Below are 22,170 nucleotides of genomic sequence, written 5' to 3'. Positions count from 1 at the left end.
TAACACCCCTTTGTGCCCCATAGTAATAACACCCCATTGTGCCCCATAGTAATAACACCCCTTTGTGCCCCATAGTAATAATACCCCTTTGTGCCCCATAGTAATAATACCCCTTTGTGCCCCATAGTAATAATACCCCTTTGTGCCGTGTGGTAATTTTGCTCCCACATAATAACAAATTTGACTTTGTCGCCCTCTTAGCTATGCCACTCACCAGGGCAGAGGGTCAGGTTGATTAATATTTGAACAACGCCCCTAGTGGCCCATCATGCACACTATACTATAATCTACAGGCGCTCGGCTCTCTGGACACTTTATACATCATGGGAATGTGGTCCAGGCCGAGGGGCGAGAGGACGGTGCCCGCAGAGACCAAGGGGGCAAGAGGACGGTGCCCGCAGAGACTGAGGGGCGAGATGACGGTGCACGCACAGACCGAGGGGGCGAGAGGATGGTGCCCGCAGAGACCAAGGGGGCGAGAGGACGGTGCCCGCAGAGACTGAGGGGCGAGAGGACGGTGCCCGCAGAGACCGAGGGGGCGAGAGGACGGTGCCCGCAGAGACTGAGGGGCGAGAGGACGGTGCCCGCAGAGACCGAGGGGGCGAGATGACGGTGCCCGCAGAGACTGAGGGGCGAGATGATGGTGCACGCACAGACCGAGGGGGCGAGAGGACGGTGCCCGCAGAGACTGAGGGGCGAGAGGACGGTGCCCGCAGAGACCGAGGGGCGAGATGACGGTGCCCGCAGAGACCGAGGGGGCGAGAGGACGGTGCCCGCAGAGACCGACGGGGTGAGAGGATATTGCCCGCAGAGACTGAGGGGCGAGATGACAGTGCCCGCAGAGACCGAGGAGCGAGAGTACAGTGCCCGCAGCTCCACGCTGGGCAGCAGGCAAAGCTTCTTGCCCTGATCTTGGAGGGGATTTGCAGTCTCGGTGCCGGCGTCAGATGGCCGCTCTCTGTGTCCTTAATCTCATTAGGTCTAAGAGCCGGTGATTGCCCTTGGCCGACAAACGCACAAGATCAGCCGTTCCTAGAGGACCGCAGGCAGGGGGCAACGGAAAGTCACCGCAGGGAACAGGGGGGCAGATGTGGGCACATACCCAAAACAGGTCACCGGGGCAAATATCATGTCATAGATACCTGCTATAACATAAGCATCAGCCTGCGCATAGTGATAGGAAGCATGGTGGAATAACCTGGGCATCTCCTGTATATAATTATATATGTACAGCCGGTATAACCTGGGTAATTAAATACAGTACAGACCGAAAGTTTGGACACACCTTCTCATTTAAAGATTTTTCTGTATTTTCATGACTATGAAAATTGTACATTCACACTGAAGGCATCAAAACTATAAATTACCACATGTGGAATTATATACTAAACAAAAAAGTGTGAAACAACTGAAAATATGTCTTATATTCTAGGTTCTTCAAAGTAGCCACCTTTTGCTTTGATGACGGCTTTGCACACTCTTGGCATTCTCTTGATGACCTTCAAGAGGTAGTCACTGGAAATGGTCTTCCAACAATCTTGAAGGAGTTCCCAGAGATGCTTAGCACTTGTTGGCCCTTTTGCCTTCACTCTGCGGTCCAGCTCACCCCAAACCATCTCGATTGCGTTCAGGTCTGGTGACTGTGGAGGCCAGGTCATCTGGCGTAGCCCCCCATCACTCTCCATCTTGGTGAAATAGCCCTTACACAGCCTGGAGGTGTTTGGGGTCATTGTCCTGTTGAAAAATAAATGATGGTCCAACTAAACGCAAACCGGATGGAATAGCATGCCGCTGCAAGATGCTGTGGTAGCCATGCTGGTTCAGTATGCCTTCAATTTTGAATAAATCCTAATCTGAGCTGCTGTTAACCTGCGATTTCTGAGGCTGGTGACTCGGATAAACTTATCCTCAGAAGCAGAGGTGACTCTTGGTCTTCCTTTCCTGGGGTGGTTCTCATGTGAGCCAGTTTCTTTGTAGCGCTTGATGGTTTTTGCAACTGCACTTGGGGACACTTTCAAAGTTTGCCCAATTTTTCACACTGACTGACCTTCATTTCTTAAAGTAATGATGGCCACTCGTTTTTCATTACTTAGCTGCTTTTTTCTTGCCATAATACAAATTCTAACAGTCTATTCAGTAGGACTATCAGCTGTGTATCCACCTGACTTCTGCACAACACAACTGATGGTCCCAACCCCATTTATAAGGCAAGAAATCCCACTTATTAAACCTGACCGGGCACACCTGTGAAGTGAAGACCATTTCCGGTGACTACCTCTTGAAGCTCATCAAGAGAATGCCAAGAGTGTGCAAAGCAGTCATCAAAGCAAAAGGTGGCTACTGTGAAGAACCTAGAATATAAGACATATTTTCAGTTGTTTCACACTTTTTTGCTAAGTATATAATTCCACATGTGGTAATTCATAGTTTTGATGCCTTCAGTGTGAATGTACAATTTTCATAGTCATGAAAATACAGAAAAATCTTTAAATGAGAAGGTGTGTCCAAACTTTTGGTCTGTGCTGTATGTACAGCTGGTATAACCTGGGCATCTCCTGCATATAATTATATATGTACAGCTGGTATAACCTGGGCATCTCCTGCATATAATTATATATGTACAGCTGGTATAACCTGGGCATCTCCTGCATATAATTATATATGTACAGCTGGTATAACCTGGGCATCTCCTGTATATAATTATATATGTACAGCTGGTATAACCTGGGCATCTCCTGTATATAATAATATATGTACAGCTGGTATAACCTGGGCATCTCCTGCATATAATTATATATGTACAGCTGGTATAACCTGGGCATCTCCTGCATATAATTATATATGTACAGCTGGTATAACCTGGGTATCTTCTGTATATAATTATCTATGTACAGCTGGTATAACCTGGGTATCTTCTGTATATAATTATCTATGTACAGCTGGTATAACCTGGGCATCCCCTGTATATAATTATATATGTACAGCTGGTATAACCTGGGCATCTCCTGTATATAATTATCTATGTACAGCTGGTATAACCTGGGTATCTTCTGTATATAATTATCTATGTACAGCTGGTATAACCTGGGTATCTTCTGTATATAATTATCTATGTACAGCTGGTATAACCTGGGCATCTCCTGTATATAATTATATATGTACAGCTGGTATAACCTGGGCATCTCCTGTATATAATTATATATGTACAGCTGATATAACCTGGGCATCCCCTGTATATAATTATATATGTACAGCTGGTATAACCTGGGCATCTCCTGTATGTAATTATCTATGTACAGCTGGTATAACCTGGGCATCTCCTGTATATAATTATCTATGTACAGCTGGTATAACCTGGGCATCTCCTGCATATAATTATATATGTACAGCTGGTATAACCTGGGTATCTTCTGTATATAATTATATATGTACAGCTGGTATAACCTGGGTATCTTCTGTATATAATTATCTATGTACAGCTGGTATAACCTGGGCATCTCCTGTATATAATTATATATGTACAGCTGGTATAACCTGGGCATCTCCTGTATATAATTATATATGTACAGCTGGTATAACCTGGCCATCTCCTGTATATAATTATCTATGTACAGCTGGTATAACCTGGGCATCTCCTGCATATAATTATATATGTACAGCTGGTATAACCTGGGTATCTTCTGTATATAATTATATATGTACAGCTGGTATAACCTGGGTATCTTCTGTATATAATTATATATGTACAGCTGGTATAACCTGAGCATCTCCTGCATATAATTATATATGTACAGCTGGTATAACCTGGGCATCTCCTGCATATAATTATATATGTACAGCTGGTATAACCTGGGTATCTCCTGTATATAATTATCTATGTACAGCTGGTATAACCTGGGCATCTCCTGTATATAATTATCTATGTACAGCTGGTATAACCTGGGTATCTCCTGTATATAATTATATATGTACAGCTGGTATAACCTGGGCATCTCCTGTATATAATTATATATGTACAGCTGGTATAACCTGGGTATCTTCTGTATATAATTATCTATGTACAGCTGGTATAACCTGGGCATCTCCTGCATATAATTATATATGTACAGCTGGTATAACCTGGGTATCTTCTGTATATAATTATCTATGTACAGCTGGTATAACCTGGGTATCTTCTGTATATAATTATCTATGTACAGCTGGTATAACCTGGGCATCTCCTGTATATAATTATCTATGTACAGCTGGTATAACCTGGGTATCTTCTGTATATAATTATATATGTACAGCTGGTATAACCTGGGCATCTCCTGCATATAATTATATATGTACAGCTGGTATAACCTGGGCATCTCCTGCATATAATTATATATGTACAGCTGGTATAACCTGGGTATCTTCTGTATATAATTATCTATGTACAGCTGGTATAACCTGGGTATTTCCTGTATATAATTATCTATGTACAGCTGGTATAACCTGGGCATCTCCTGTATATAATTATCTATGTACAGCTGGTATAACCTGGGTATCTCCTGTATATAATTATATATGTACAGCTGGTATAACCTGGGCATCTCCTGTATATAATTATATATGTACAGCTGGTATAACCTGGGTATCTTCTGTATATAATTATCTATGTACAGCTGGTATAACCTGGGCATCTCCTGCATATAATTATATATGTACAGCTGGTATAACCTGGGTATCTTCTGTATATAATTATCTATGTACAGCTGGTATAACCTGGGCATCTCCTGTATATAATTATCTATGTACAGCTGGTATAACCTGGGTATCTCCTGTATATAATTATATATGTACAGCTGGTATAACCTGGGCATCTCCTGTATATAATTATACATGTACAGCTGGTATAACCTGGGCATCTCCTGTATATAATTATCTATGTACAGCTGGTATAACCTGGGTATCTCCTGTATATAATTATATATGTACAGCTGGTATAACCTGGGTATCTCCTGTATATAATTATCTATGTACAGCTGGTATAACCTGGGTATCTTCTGTATATAATTATCTATGTACAGCTGGTATAACCTGGGCATCTCCTGCATATAATTATATATGTACAGCTGGTATAACCTGGGTATCTTCTGTATATAATTATCTATGTACAGCTGGTATAACCTGGGCATCTCCTGTATATAATTATCTATGTACAGCTGGTATAACCTGGGTATCTCCTGTATATAATTATATATGTACAGCTGGTATAACCTGGGCATCTCCTGTATATAATTATACATGTACAGCTGGTATAACCTGGGCATCTCCTGTATATAATTATCTATGTACAGCTGGTATAACCTGGGCATCTCCTGTATATAATTATATATGTACAGCTCGTATTACCTGGGCATCTCCTGTATATAATTATATATGTACAGCTCGTATAACCTGGGCATCTCCTGTATATAATTATCTATGTACAGCTGGTATAACCTGGGCATCTACTGTATATAATTATATATGAACAGCTGGTATAACCTGGGCATCTCCTGTATATAATTATATATGTACAGCTGGTACAACCTGGGCATCTCCTGTATATAATTATATATGTACAGCTGGTATAACCTGGGCATCTCCTGTATATAATTATATATGTACAGCTGATATAACCTGGGCATCTCCTGCATATAATTATATATGTACAGCTGGTATAACCTGGGTATCTCCTGTATATAATTATACATGTACAGCTGGTATAACCTGGGCATCTCCTGTATATAATTATACATGTACAGCTGGTATAACCTGGGTATCTCCTGTATATAATTATACATGTACAGCTGGTATAACCTGGGCATCTCCTGTATATAATTATATATGTATAGCTGGTATAACCTGGGTATCTCCTGTATATAATTATACATGTACAGCTGATATAACCTGGGCATCTCCTGTATATAATTATATATGTACAGCTGATATAACCTGGGCATCTCCTGTATATAATTATATATGTACAGCTGATATAACCTGGGCATCTCCTGTATATAATTATATATGTACAGCTGGTATAACCTGGGCATCTCCTGTATATAATTATATATGTACAGCTGGTATAACCTGGGCATCTCCTGTATATAATTATATATGTACAGCCGGTATAACCTGGGCATCTCCTGTATATAATTATACATGTACAGCTGGTATAACCTGGGCATCTCCTGTATATAATTATATATGTACAGCTGGTATAACCTGGGCATCTCCTGTATATAATTATATATGTACAGCTGGTATAACCTGGGTATCTCCTGTATATAATTATACATGTACAGCTGGTATAACCTAGGCATCTCCTGTATATAATTATATATGTACAGCTGGTATAACCTGGGCATCTCCTGTATATAATTATATATGTACAGCTGGTATAACCTGGGTATCTCCTGTATATAATTATACATGTACAGCTGGTATAACCTGGGCATCTCCTGTATATAATTATATATGTACAGCTGGTATAACCTGGGCATCTCCTGTATATAATTATATATGTACAGCCGGTATAACCTGGGCATCTCCTGTATATAATTATACATGTACAGCTGGTATAACCTGGGCATCTCCTGTATATAATTATATATGTACAGCTGGTATAACCTGGGCATCTCCTGTATATAATTATATATGTACAGCTGGTATAACCTGGGTATCTCCTGTATATAATTATACATGTACAGCTGGTATAACCTAGGCATCTCCTGTATATAATTATATATGTACAGCTGGTATAACCTGGGCATCTCCTGTATATAATTATATATGTACAGCTGGTATAACCTGGGTATCTCCTGTATATAATTATACATGTACAGCTGGTATAACCTGGGCATCTCCTGTATATAATTATACATGTACAGCTGGTATAACCTGGGTATCTCCTGTATATAATTATACATGTACAGCTGGTATAACCTAGGCATCTCCTGTATATAATTATATATGTACAGCTGGTATAACCTGGGCATCTCCTGTATATAATTATATATGTACAGCTGGTATAACCTGGGTATCTCCTGTATATAATTATACATGTACAGCTGATATAACCTGGGTATCTCTTGTTTCATTCTATAGTACTGTACAGACTGTATCAGGTACCGCAGCCTTCTCTATTTTTATACCTTTCTATGTAGCGAGTGTTGTACAGAATAGTTATAAATTCTAGAAAATAATTATAGTATATAATGACGTCACAGTGGTATCAGGAATATATAATATGGGAAATAATAATAACAATCATCATGATATTATTATTATTATTATTATTATTATTAATAATAATAAGGTGTGCTGTCTCTTTAACTCTGTTACCGCACACCAGTGGGCGGAGCCTATCATTAATCCCCGCTTTCCCATTGGTCCTTTCATCCTCGCTCAGGCCCCGCCCCATTCGTTCTATTATAGTTTTCACACTCCGTTTCAACCAATCGCGTGTATAGGCTGGGTCGTACCATCTAAGCTATTCCAGGGGGGAGCTTTTCTTTTATTAAGCTGCAGTGCCGCTCTGCACGTCAGCAGCACGATTACCGGGTGAGTCTTCTCTACACCGTGCGCTCGGTTTGGAAGGTGTGTGAGCTTCCGTCCATCCGTTCTCCCCTCCTCCGCTGGGCGGGTGGTCTGCTCCGGTGGGCGGGGCCAGCGCTCAGCGCTGCGGGTTGTTCTGCTGCTGGATACAATGTTGCAGCGCGGATCTGTCCGGAGGAGTCCTGGAGCGGCCGCTGATCGCTGAGCGCACACGGCCGGGCGGGGCCGGCACTTCCCGGGGATGCGGCTTGGGAGGTGAGCGGTGACGGCGCGGCCCTGGTCGCCGGTGTAACCCCTTCTCTCCCACCAGGTGGATGTTTAACCCTTGCAGGTCTGGTGCCAGCATTGCTCCTCCTTCCCCAGCTCTGGCCTCTGGCCCAGCAGGGCTGATTCCCCCTGGTGGGCTGGTGGCTCCTCCATACACGGCCTGTGTGTGATGGAAGCTTGTACTCGGTGACCTTGGGATGGACCGGAGTACTACAACTGTCAGCATGGCCTGAGGCCGCTGGGGGTTGTAGTCCTCCCCTCTGGTGTCCGCAGCTGGTGACACCTGGTCATTGGTTGGATCCTGGACGTCACATGACCTGCGGAGCGGAATGATGACCCTATTACGTCGAAGAAGCGGTGTATTCCATCCGTCTCCATGGCGATGAGTGGAGGTCACATCCGTGTTGGCGTCCGGCCGGAGAATATAGTGTACCAGAGGCCCCCCCCAATATATATATATATATATATATATATATATATATATATATATATATATATATATATATATATATATATATATATATATATATATATATATATATATATGCGTCCTGCCCCCCCCCTCAATATATATATACATGCGTCCTGCCCCCCCCCCTCAATATATATATACATGCGTCCTGCCCCCCCCCTCAATATATATATATACATGCGTCCTGCCCCCCCAATATATATATATGTGTGTGTATATATATATATACATGGGTCCTGCCTTTCCCCCCAATATATATATATATACATGCGTCCTGCCCCCCCTCAATATATATATATACATGCGTCCTGCCCCCCCCCTCAATATATATATATACATGCGTCCTGCCCCCCCCCTCAATATATATATACATGCGTCCTGCCCCCCCCCCTCAATATATATATACATGCGTCCTGCCCCCCCAATATATATATATGTGTGTGTATATATATATATACATGGGTCCTGCCTTTCCCCCCAATATATATATATACATGCGTCCTGCCCCCCCCTCAATATATATATACATGCGTCCTGCCCCCCCAATATATATATATATATATATATATATATATATATATATATATATATGTACATGCGTCCTGCCCCCCCCAAATATATATATATATGTACATGCGTCCTGCCCCCCCCAAATATATATATATATATACATGCGTCCTGCCCCCCCCAATATATATATATACATGCGTCCTGCCCCCCCCAATATATATATATACATGCGTCCTGCCCCCCCAATATATATATATGTGTGTGTGTGTATATGTATGTATATATATATATATATATATATATATATATATATATATATATATATATGCGTCCTGCCCCCCCCAATATATATATATATATGCGTCCTGCCCCCCCCAATATATATATATATATGCGTCCTGCCCCCCCCAATATATATATATACATGCGTCCTGCCCCCCCCAATATATATATATACATGCGTCCTGCCCCCCCCAATATATATATATATACATGCGTCCTGCCCCCCCCAATATATATATATATACATGCGTCCTGCCCCCCCCAATATATATATATACATGCGTCCTGCCCCCCCCAATATATATATATACATGCGTCCTGCCCCCCCCAATATATATATATATACATGCGTCCTGCCCCCCCCAATATATATATATATATACATGCGTCCTGCCCCCCCCAATATATATATATATATACATGCGTCCTGCCCCCCCCAATATATATATATATATATATATATATATATATATATATATATATATATACATGCGTCCTGCCCCCCCCAATATATATATATATATATACATGCGTCCTGCCCCCCCCAATATATATATATATATATACATGCGTCCTGCCCCCCCCAATATATATATATATATATATACATGCGTCCTGCCCCCCCCAATATATATATATATATATATACATGCGTCCTGCCCCCCCCAATATATATATATATATATATATACATGCGTCCTGCCCCCCCCAATATATATATATATACATGCGTCCTGCCCCCCCAATATATATATATATATATACATGCGTCCTGCCCCCCCAATATATATATATATATATACATGCGTCCTGCCCCCCCTAATATATATATATACATATACATGCGTCCTGCCCCCCCAATATATATATATACATGCGTCCTGCCCCCCCCAATATATATATACATGCGTCCTGCCCCCCCAATATATATATATACATGCATCCTGCCCCCCCCAATATATATATATATATATATATATATATATATATATATATATATATATATATATATATATATATATATATATATATATATACATACATGCATCCTGCCCCCCCCCAATATATATATACATGCGTCCTGCCCCCTTATATATACGCTCCCCGTGTCCCGTTCCATATATATATATTATAGGTGCATGTCACAAAATTAGATTATCATCAAAAAGTGAAGCTCCTATATTATATAGAGTCATTACACCCAGAGGGATCTATTCTATAGAGTCATTACACCCAGAGGGATCTATTCTATAGAGTCATTACACCCAGAGGGATCTATTCTATAGAGTAATTACACCCAGAGGGATCTATTCTATAGAGTCATTACACGCAGAGGGATCTATTCTATAGAGTCATTACACCCAGAGGGATCTATTCTATAGAGTCATTACACCCAGAGGGATCTATTCTATAGAGTCATTACACCCAGAGGGATCTATTCTATAGAGTCATTACACCCAGAGGGATCTATTCTATAGAGTCATTACACCCAGAGGGATCTATTCTATAGAGTCATTACACCCAGAGGGATCTATTCTATAGAGTCATTACACCCAGAGGGATCTATTCTATAGAGTCATTACCCCCAGAGGGATCTATTCTATAGAGTCATTACCCCCAGAGGGATCTATTCTATAGAGTCATTACCCCCAGAGGGATCTATTCTATAGAGTCATTACCCCCAGAGGGATCTATTCTATAGAGTCATTACCCCCAGAGGGATCTATTCTATAGAGTCATTACCCCCAGAGGGATCTATTCTATAGAGTCATTACCCCCAGAGGGATCTATTCTATAGAGTCATTACCCCCTGAGGGATCTATTCTATAGAGTCATTACCCCCTGAGGGATCTATTCTGTAGAGTCATTACCCGCCGAGGGATCTATTCTGTAGAGTCATTACCCGCCGAGGGATCTATTCTGTAGAGTCATTACCCGCCGAGGGATCTATTCTGTAGAGTCATTACCCGCCGAGGGATCTATTCTGTAGAGTCATTACCCGCCGAGGGATCTATTCTGTAGAGTCATTACCCGCCGAGGGATCTATTCTGTAGAGTCATTACCCGCCGAGGGATCTATTCTGTAGAGTCATTACCCGCCGAGGGATCTATTCTGTAGAGTCATTACCCGCCGAGGGATCTATTCTGTAGAGTCATTACCCGCCGAGGGATCTATTCTGTAGAGTCATTACCCGCCGAGGGATCTATTCTGTAGAGTCATTACCCGCCGAGGGATCTATTCTGTAGAGTCATTACCCGCCGAGGGATCTATTCTGTAGAGTCATTACCCGCCGAGGGATCTATTCTGTAGAGTCATTACCCGCCGAGGGATCTATTCTGTAGAGTCATTACCCGCGCCGAGGGATCTATTCTGTAGAGTCATTACCCGCGCCGAGGGATCTATTCTGTAGAGTCATTACCCGCGCCGAGGGATCTATTCTGTAGAGTCATTACCCGCGCCGAGGGATCTATTGTGTAGAGTCATTACCCGCGCCGAGGGATCTATTGTGTAGAGTCATTACCCGCGCAGAGGGGTCTATTGTGTAGAGTCATTACACGCGCAGAGGGGTCTATTGTGTAGAGTGACTCTATATAATATAGGAGCTTCACTTTTTGTATTGAAGAACTGAAATAAATGAACTTTTTGATGATACTCTATTAGTGAGATGCACCTGTATATGCGCTTCCCTGTGTCCTTTCCACCCATATATATATCTCAAAACAATAAAGGGACCCCTGAAATACCCCATCCTAGATGTGAATGAATGAAATCTTCTCATTGAATACTTTGTTCTGTAGAAAGCTGAATGTGCTGACAACAAAATCACACAAAAATCATCAATGGAAATCACATTTATTAACCAATGGAGGCCTGGATGTGGAGTCACCCCCAAAATTAAAGTGGAAAAACACACTACAGGCTGATCCAACTGTGATGTAATGTCCTTAAAACAAGTCACAATGAGGCTGAGTATTGTGTGTGGCCTCCACGTGCCTGTATGACCTCCCTACAACGCCTGGGCATGCTCCTGATGAGGCTGAGTATTGTGTGTGGCCTCCACGTGCCTGTATGACCTCCCTACAACGCCTGGGCATGCTCCTGATGAGGCTCAGTATTGTGTGTGGCCTCCACGTGCCTGTATGACCTCCCTACAACACCTGGGCATGCTCCTGATGAGGCTGAGTATTGTGTGTGGCCTCCACGTGCCTGTATGACCTACCTACAACGCCTGGGCATGCTCCTGATGAGGCTGAGTATTGTGTGTGGCCTCCACGTGCCTGTATGACCTCCCTACAACGCCTGGGCATGCTCCTGATGAGGTTGCGGATGGTCTCCTGTGGGATCTCCTCCCAGACCTGGACTAAAGCATCCGCCAACTCCTGGACAGTCTGTGGTGCCACGTGACGTTGGTGGATGGAGCGAGACATGATGTCCCAGATGTGCTCAATCGGATTCAGGTCTGGGGAACGGGCGGCCAGTCCATAGCTTCAATGCCTTCATCTTGCAGGAACTGCTGACACACTCCAGCCACATGAGGTCTGGCATTGTCCTGCATTAGGAGGAACCCAGGGCCAACCGCACCAGCATATGGTCTCACAAGGGGTCTGAGGATCTCATCTCGGTACCTAATGGCAGTCAGGCTACCTCTGGCGAGCACATGGAGGGCTGTGCGGCCCTCCAAAGAAATGCAACCCCACGCCATTACTGACCCATTGCCAAACCGGTCATGCTGAAGGATGTTGCAGGCAGCAAATCGCTCTCCATGGCGTCTCCAGACTCTGTCACGTCTGTCACATGTGCTCAGTGTGAACCTGCTTTCATCTGTGAAGAGCACGGGGCGCCAGTGGTGACTTTGCCAATCCTGGTGTTCTGTGGCAAATGCCAAGCGTCCTGCACGGTGTTGGGCTGTGAGCACAGACCCTATCTGTGGATGTCGAGCCCTCATACCACCCTCACGGAGTCGGTTTCTAACCGTTTGTGCAGACACATGCACATTTGTGGCCTGCTGGAGGTCATTTTGCAGGGCTCTGGTAGTGCTCCTCCTGTTCCTCCTTGCACAAAGGCAGAGGTAGCGGTCCTGCTCCTATGGCCCCCTCCACGTCTCCTGGTGTACTGGCCTGTCTCCTGGTGGCGCCTCCAGCTTCTGGACACTACGCTGACAGACACAGCAAACCTTCTTGCCACAGCTCGCATTGATGTGCCATCCTGGATGAGCTGCACTACCTCAACAACTTCTGTGGGTTGTAGAGTCCATCTCCTGCTACCACGAGTGTGAAAGCACAACCAACATTCAAAAGTGACCAAAACATCAGCCAGAAAGCATTGGTACTGAGATGTGGTCTGTGGTCCCCACCTGCAGAACCACTCCTTTATTGAGGGTATCTTGATAATTGCCAATAATTTCCATCTATTGTCTATTCCATTTGCACAACAGCATGTGAGATTGATTGTCAATCAGTGTTGCTTCCTAAGTGGACAGTTTGATTTCACAGAAGTTTCATTTACTTGGAGTTATATTCTGTTCTTTAAGTGTTCCCTTTATTTTTTTGAGCAGTGTGTATATAGAGATACATACATACATACATACATACATACATACATACATACATACATACATACATACATACATACATACATACATACATACATACATACATACATACACGCTCTGTGTGTCCCCCCCCCCCCCCTTCTTGGCCGTGGCCTGTGACTCGTGGCCCCCCTGGCACTGAGGTGGCACTTGTCCTCGGGCGGCAGATTCCTCCTGTCACCGGGCTATTTTTAACCCCGCGGTGCCTTGGCAGCAGCGCGGCCGGAGGAGGCTTTCTGCTGGGAACCTTCTCCATTCTCGTATTCTTAGCAGCGGCTTTTGTGTATGATACAATGAGAATAAAGGTGCGGAGGAGCGATCTGCACCTGGGGAGTCGCCCTGGGGCGTAGAGAGGGGTCACCCTCTACTGAGGCCGCCCGCTCACCAGACACTGGGGAGAATGGTGCCATCAGGTGACAAGTGCAGAGCTGCACATAGATCACATGATGCCACTTGGGGTCTCAGACCCCCATATGGGGGTGACTATGTCATTCCGGAGCCCCCCCCCTGTGTGCGGCTGTGACCTCCTTCAAGGACTGGGCAGGTGGATGTGGGGGTCTTTGTGTTTTATTTTGGTTATATTAGGGCTCCAGAGCTGGAATCGGCCCCCCCCCCCCCGGCCGCTGCGGCGCTTCTTCCCATTTCTCCTGTTTGTTTGTTCTTGTAAAAGCTTTTAGTGGTTTTCTGGTTGAAGAATCTTGGGCTGTAATGAGACGTTCTGCGCGGTCATGTGACCCCGTGTGTCGGCGCCGAGCGAGACGATGCACGGGGGACATATAAAGAACTCCTACTCCCGGTCCTAAGCTCGTCCTATCCGGCTCTGGGAAAGCTGGGTGACAGCCAATATGGCCGCTCTAACGTCTGACAACCACATAAATGTGTCATGGTGGCCATACGAGTTGTCACCCAGCTCTGCCAGCAGCTGATACAACCCAGACACGGCTGCCATGGAGTTCCTCTAATGCTCCTCGCCGCTGTCCTGGGTCCGTGCAGTCATCAGATATAGTTTTATACCTTTCAGATTGTAAGGGTTACTGGCCCTTTAAGGTACCAAGCTGGCCTGTAGGTACTTAAAGGGGAACTCCATATTTATTAAACCTCCAGTCAGCTTTATGCCTTAATGACTGTATAGCCCCTGGAGGAGGTTAGTCAGGTGTCCAAAAAATGGTCCCCGTGCCCAGCTGTAATCTGATTGGTTGCCAGGGGCTGATGCCGGTGGTCTTCAGGCCCTGTGGGATCTTAAGTCAGTCATCCCAATCATTTAAAGGGACCAAAACCCTTTCTGACCCTATGAGGCGGAAGTTCAAAAAGTTCAGTCTTCAGTAACTCTGATCTCCAGAGACTTCAGAAGAATCTCAGCCTCCTGCAGGGTAAAGGGGGATCCCAGACCCCACTGCTGGAATTCCCTTTGACACTACATTAGGTACAGCGACTGACAGTGTAGTATAAATGGCGGCCGTCCTATTTTGGGGTTTAATGGTCTATGGTTACCTGACCCCTGTGTTGCCGGCAGCCCCCCGCAGCTCTCAGATCTGGGTCAGTATTGGACATGGGTGTAATCAATCTGCAGGAATGTGATGTCAGGTTTGGAGGATCCGAGAGGCCCGGTAACCTTATCTCCCTGACCCCGGGCGGTGAGGCAGGGTGGTGCTGGCTGCTTATCGGCCCGCCCTCCCGGAGGAAGGAGGCGCTCCACTTTTCCTTACTCAATCCAGTCAGAACATTAAAACCACCTGCCTGGTGGGTGCGATGCTCGACGTGTAGTGGTTACTTTCTGTCGTGGCTGTCCTGCGCGCCCCGTCTTCCTTTCTGTCGTGGCTGTCCTGCGCGCCTCGTCTTCCTTTCTGTCGTGGTTGTCCTGCGCGCCTCGTCTTCCTTTCTGTCGTGGCTGTCCTGCGCGCCTCGTCTTCCTTTCTGTCGTGGCTGTCCTGCGCGCCCCGTCTTCCTTTCTGTCGTGGCTGCCCTGCGCACCCCGTCTTCCTTTCTGTCGTGGCTGCCCTGCGCACCCCGTCTTCCTTTCTGTCGTGGCTGCCCTGCGCTCCCCGTCTTCCTTTCTGTCGTGGCTGTCCTGCGCGCCCCGTTTTCCTTTCTGTCGTGGCTGTCCTGCGCGCCCCGTTTTCCTTTCTGTCGTGGCTGTCCTGCGCGCCCCGTTTTCCTTTCTGTCGTGGCTGTTCTGCGCGCCCCGTCTTCCTTTCTGTCGTGGCTGTCCTGTGCGCCCCGTCTTCCTTTCTGTCATGGCTGTCCTGCGCGCCTCGTCTTCCTTTCTGTTGTGGCTGTCCTGCGCTCCCCGTCTTCCTTTCTGTCGTGGCTGTCCTGCGCTCCCCGTCTTCCTTTCTGTCGTGGCTGTCCTGCGCTCCCCGTCTTCCTTTCTGTCGTGGCTGTCCTGCGCGCCCCGTCTTCCTTTCTGTCGTGGCTGTCCTGCGCGCCCCGTCTTCCTTTCTGTCGTGGCTGTCCTGCGCGCCCCGTCTTCCTTTCTGTCGTGGCTGTCCTGCGCGCCCCGTCTTCCTTTCTGTCGTGGCTGTCCTGCGCGCCCCGTCTTGCTTTCTGTCGTGGCTGTCCTGCGCGCCCAGTTTTCCTTTCTGTCGTGGCTGTCCTGCGCGCCCCGTCTTCCTTTCTGTCGTGGCTGTCCTGCGCGCCCCGTCTTCCTTTCTGTCGTGGCTGTCCTGCGCTCCCCGACTTCCTTTCTGTCGTGGCTGTCCTGCGCTCCCCGACTTCCTTTCTGTCGTGGCTGTCCTGCGCTCCCCGACTTCCTTTCTGTCGTGGCTGTCCTGCGCTCCCCGACTTCCTTTCTGTCGTGGCTGTCCTGCGCTCCCCGACTTCCTTTCTGTCGTGGCTGTCCTGCGCTCCCCGTCTTCCTTTCTGTCGTGGCTGCCCTGCGCTCCCCGTCTTCCTTTCTGTCGAGGCTGCCCTGCGCTCCCCGTCTTCCTTTCTGTCGAGGCTGCCCTGCGCTCCCCGTCTTCCTTTCTGTCGAGGCTGCCCTGCGCTCCCCGTCTTCCTTTCTGTCGAGGCTGCCCTGCGCTCCCCGTCTTCCTTTCTGTCGTGGCTGCCCTGCGCACCCCGTCTTCCTTTCTGTCGTGGCTGTCCTGCGCGCCCCGTCTTTCTTTCTGTCGGGGCTGCCCTGGCGCGCCCCGACTCCCCTTTCTGTCGGGGCTGCCCTGGCGCGCCCCGACTCCCCTTTCTGTCGTAGAATAGTCGTCAGAGCATCGCAGCTATGTTGTCAGGCTCGCCCCTTTCTCCCCCAATGTGCATCAATAAGCCTTTGGGTCCTGCCATATACAGGACCTGCAGCGATCTCTTTAGCGCCGCCCTCTTGGTGGTTGTAGCTCCTCGCGCTCTGTCTGATTTGATGTGTGAAGTATTTTGTGACTCATTAGATATTTTCTATAAATACTCTTTTTTTTGGCGCGGCGGCCGCCTCTTGTCATCGTGGTGAATGATTTAGTTGGACTTTTTTTGCAGTTTCTCGCTGTGGCCGTCCAGGACTTGTTCATAATTTCTCAAGGGACGCCAGAGTGTTTTATTGCCAGGACAATTATATAGGAGATGGGGGAGGGGGGTGTTATTATAACTCAAAGGGGAACTCTTCCAGAGACTCCCCTTTTCCATGACTCATGTGGTAATAATGTGGTTATAGGGGGCGCTATTGTACATGGTATGTGGCCTCCAGTAAGACAGATATGGGATCTGGTTTGTCACACATGCCCCGCCCCCGCGGAGCTCACTTTATCCATTGTTTGTCCCTTTATTCTAAATAAATTATGGATGATTTGGCGGAAGCCAATTAAAAAAAAAAAAAAAAATACTCCTTTTAAAGGGGAACACTCCTCATATACAGACGTGTAAACGAGCGTTACTCCTGTCCCAGACATCTGATGTATTTTCTGATGCAGGATTTGGGGGTCTCTCATTCTGGAGCAGGTGAGAATCCGGTTTTGATAGAAGGTGAAGAACAAGGTCGGGGGGGTTGTTGTTTCCTTTGCTCCTTTTATCTCGCTGGGTTGAAGCCATGAGCGATGCAAACACATGAAATGCGCCAGAGCCAGTGAAAGCTCAGAGGAAGCAATAGAACAGCGCCACCTGGTGGCAACATTATCATTAAATAAGTACATTTTCAACAAATCGTGAGTAAATGAAAAGAAAATTACAGGACCTGATGGAAAGTAGGGTCACCCCATAGCCTCTCTTTTTTTTTTTTTTTCTTTTGATTTAGCAAAGTGCGAATTTTCTGCCCCTCCCCCACCGTTCTTGCCGCCAGCCTTCCTTTGCGCCGCCGTACTCATGAATTCTGAGTGAATCTGATTAAATGATGGCAAGAAGGGATCCCATAAATAATGGATGCTGCTAAATGCTTGTTTTTTTTTTTTCCCGTCTCCTCTCTGGGGTCGTCGCTTTCTTTTCCACGCAGATCCGGAGATTCGCCGTTGTGTTTGTTTTTTTTTCGTGTCCGTGCTACTCGACCCCCTCCTGTGTTTAGGATTTCGGGTCATTATTTTCCCCCGGGGGGCCCGACCGCCAGCCGTTGCCGAGGAGGGCCCGACCGCCAGCCGTTGCCGAGGAGGGCCCGACCGCCAGCCGTTGCCGAGGAGGGCCCGACCGCCAGCCGTTGCCGAGGAGGGCCCGACCGCCAGCCGTTGCCGTGCCGCTCCAGATCGATCAGGATGGTGAATGTCATCTCGGATGTCAATGTCTTCCTGTGCGCCGGGGCTGTGTACACAAAACGACGTGCCGCACACATCGGGTTGGGAAATAGATGAATGAAACATCTTAATCGCTGATTAAATAGAAAAACCGCATTTCTCTCCGTCGTCCAGGATCGTAATCTCCCGGATTTAGAGGATTGTATTCTATGTTGTTCCGCGCTGTCGCTAATCCCGGTGATATCTGAATGATACAACAAACCCCGCCCACTTGTCACATCCGCAGGTGCCCTCTGTGGCGGTATGTATCACATCCACACCTGCCATTGTCGCCGGGCACGTTAACCCTACGGTCGCCGGTGTGAGGCGGCGCGGTCCCTGCAGGGGATTGTGGGTTTGGCAGCGCTCGGCGTGTTCTTCAGGAGACAGATAATGGCCGGCCCCTCCCCCGCCCTGTGTTATTATAGTCAGGCAGCGACACGCACCCAGAGACCACGGGCTAAAAATGACTTAAATGGAAGGATGATGAGACGTCTCCGCCGAGATAATTGCAGCTTCCACTCCGATGAATATTCATGGCTCTGCATAGTCACCCCCTGCACTTTTAGGAGGTGCAGGAAGTAGGTGTGATGGATCCATGGGAGGGATATAAAGGGGTTAGTCTGTAATTTTTGGAGAAGTTGGGTGACAACCGGTATGACTGTAGTTCCTGAGTTGTCACCTAGTGATGACTGAATGTGTGTCAGCGCCCCCATCAGTGCAGGCGCGGACAGGTACTGCACTTACTGGTGTATTGTGGTAGTGACGCCCTGTATTTACACCCCGGGGTCATAGTGACCTCAGGGCACACAGCGCAACGTTCCACCCTGGAATTCTACAATCATCCCATTCCGAGCTCCTGACCAGATCGTTAACCCTTTCTGTGGTCTCCATGTCCACATCCTCCATTTTTCACTTCAGCCTGGTGTATGTACACAGTGACTGCACCAGCAGAATAGTGAGTGCAGCTCTGGAGTATAATACAGGAGGTAACTCAGGGTCAGTAATGTAATGTATGTACACAGTGACTGCACCAGCAGAATAGTGAGTGCAGCTTTGGAGTATAATACAGGATGTAACTCAGGATAAGTAATGTAATGTATGTACACAGTGACTGCACCAGCAGAATAGTGAGTGCAGCTCTGGAGTATAATACAGGGTGTAACTCAGGATCAGTAATGTAATGTATGTACACAGTGACTGCACCAGCAGAATAGTGAGTGCAGCTCTGGGGTATAATACAGGAGGTAACTCAGGATCAGTAATGTAATGTATATACACAGTGACTGCACCAGCAGAATAGTGAGTGCAGCTCTGGAGTATAATACAGGATGTAACTCAGGATCAGTAATGTAATGTATGTACACAGTGACTGCACCAGCAGAATAGTGAGTGCAGCTCTGGAGTGTAATACAGGATGTAACTCAGGATCAGTAATGTAATGTATGTACACAGTGACGGCACCAGCAGAATAGTGAGTGCAGCTCTGGAGTATAATACAGGATGTAACTCAGGATCAGTAATGTAATGTATGTACACAGTGACTGCACCAGCAGAATAGTGAGTGCTGCTCTGGAGTATAATACAGGATGTAACTCAGGGTCAGTAATGTAATGTATGTACACAGTGACTGCACCAGCAGAATAGTGAGTGCAGCTCTGGAGTATAATACAGGAGGTAACTCAGGATCAGTAATGTAATGTGTGTACACAGTGACTGCACCAGCAGAATAGTGAGTGCAGCTCTGGAGTATAATACAGGAGGTAACTCAGGATCAGTAATGTAATGTATGTACACAGTGACTGCACCAGCAGAATAGTGAGTGCAGCTCTGGAGTATAATACAGGAGGTAACTCAGGATCAGTAATGTAATGTATGTACACAGTGACTGCACCAGCAGAATAGTGAGTACAGCTCTGGAGTATAATACAGAATGTAACTCAGGATCAGTAATGTAATGTATGTACACAGTGACTGCACCAGCAGAATAGTGAGTGCAGCTCTGGAGTATAATACAGGATGTAACTCAGGATCAGCAATGTAATGTAAGTACACAGTGCCTGCACCAGCAGAATAGTGAGTGCAGCTCTGGAGTATAATACAGGATGTAACTCAGGATCAGTAATGTAATGTATGTACACAGTGACTGCACCAGCAGAATAGTGAGTGCAGCTCTGGAGGATAGTACTTGCTTGATTACCCTCTATCGGAATGTCTGTTGCAGGAGTCACCAGAGGAATCTGCAGAAAGCTCCTGACTTATTCGGTTACTGACTGTGCCTTTAATCTGGTGTAAAGGTCGGTGTCGCGGGGATAAGTCCTCTGTCCTCGCCTCCAGTGTCCTGGACGTGGAATCCGTTAGTCTTAGGATCCTAATCTTCCAGCCCTGATCCCACTCTCTCCCATAATCTCCGGCTCTTGACTATGGGACTCAGTAGCCGGTATTCCGGTGTCATGTGCGTTGTCCTTTCAGCTGCGGCGGTGATGACAGCCGGAGCTTATTACATCGCTGCTTATTGCTCAACCCTCCAGAGAGCTGAGAAGCGCTGGATTACCAGACTGTCTGGACTATTGGATTTTGATTGGGATGAGGATTGACTATGGGGTATCAATGCTGTCTGATCTAGTTGGCACCATAATTGTCAGGTCACATGACTGAAAGCATCGATTTTTGCTCTGGCCTTTATTTACCGGTACGGTGAATCCTTAAGGAGCGGTGACGGCAGCCATATTGTCTTGCTGGGGTGGACGTCCAAGTCCTGAGGCTGAACTAATCACACGTTACTCCTTTTAGACAGGTGGATACAGATTAATGCTTCTCATCTAATGGTGGCGAAATCCTGAGACTCCGAAAGTCTCCTAAAATGTTCTATGTTGCGTCTGTAAGCGACATAGTAAGTTGAGAATGCCTGTGAGGTCGCTGGCAGAGGTAACCTTGGTCAGTATGAAAGCTTTTGACGCGATCTGTACTGCTTTCTCGCCTCTGTGCGGCTGCTGCATACTTTTCGCGTCTCATCATATATATGACATCAGCGCCGTAGCTGCTGTCGGTCGGGGCTGTCGCGGCCTGTCCAGGTGTTGTAGTTACGGCGTTGTATTCTGTCATGGCTCCGGCTCGTTGGAACTTGTCGTGTGCGGGGGGGGGAGAAAATGTCTGGTTTATTGTAACTCTGTGGTCTCGGGTCCCACCCAGTCTTCAGGAAATATAAGGCTTAGTCTGAATACGGCGCGACGACGCAGCGGATGTAATTAAGAATTGCTGAGTGGAGCGTTGTGACGGGAGAAGTCGGGAGCTCGGGATATCGGGGCGGCCTCAGCAGCGCTCTTTATCCTATAGGGGGCAGACTTCTCATCCTGCAGTCTCCTCCCCCGATACATGATTAGATGTAGATACTTGGCGCAGCAGATAGTATCACACATGACTGGGTTGGATACACGCTTCTCTCAGTATCTGATGTTCGCGGTGCATTCTGTGTGAGGATTCTTTCCTGGGGGCGCTGCGGTCATGGGTGGTCCACGTGTGGCTTTCTTCTCGCGGCGCTGAGTCACGTGTGCGCGGATCTGCAGCCGCCCGCCTGACGATGTCCGTAACGTTATCTATTCCTGCAGCTGTGCTGCTCCCTTCATGGGTTAAGAGACGCGGCGCCCCCTCTGCCCTCTCCCCTGTAGGACTCTTACATAACAGCAGCTACACAATCTTTCATTTATTTTTTTTTACTTTTCATAGAAGAAGGAAAGTCGATAATACATGGAAACCATCAGCAAGCAGGCGAGATGCTGCTCACTGATCTGAGAAGGCCATAAGGT

At 46.6% G+C, this 22,170-nt stretch overlaps 1 protein-coding gene across 26 annotated transcripts in view; it reads left to right on the top strand.

Moving 5' to 3' along the window:
• The first annotated feature begins 7,460 nt into the window (after positions 1–7,460).
• Positions 7,461–22,170, top strand: part of MICAL3 (microtubule associated monooxygenase, calponin and LIM domain containing 3) — an 86,098-nt gene continuing 71,388 nt past the window's right edge. For 25 of the 26 annotated variants that reach the window (XM_073650440.1, XM_073650439.1, XM_073650437.1 and 22 more), the window contains exon 1: positions 7,687–7,821. The gene's annotated coding sequence lies outside the window, so the exon portion shown is untranslated. Of the gene's footprint in view, positions 7,573–7,686; positions 7,822–22,170 lie in introns of those variants that run through there. The other variant, XM_073650416.1, reaches the window with a different exon arrangement.

The sequence above is a fragment of the Phyllobates terribilis genome, unplaced genomic scaffold (genome assembly GCF_046119375.1).
Source record: "Phyllobates terribilis strain yellow unplaced genomic scaffold, ASM4611937v1 Scaffold_10__3_contigs__length_209671492, whole genome shotgun sequence".
NCBI classification, from domain to species: domain Eukaryota; kingdom Metazoa; phylum Chordata; class Amphibia; order Anura; family Dendrobatidae; genus Phyllobates; species Phyllobates terribilis.
This window is presented reverse-complemented; position numbering and strand designations above follow the sequence as displayed.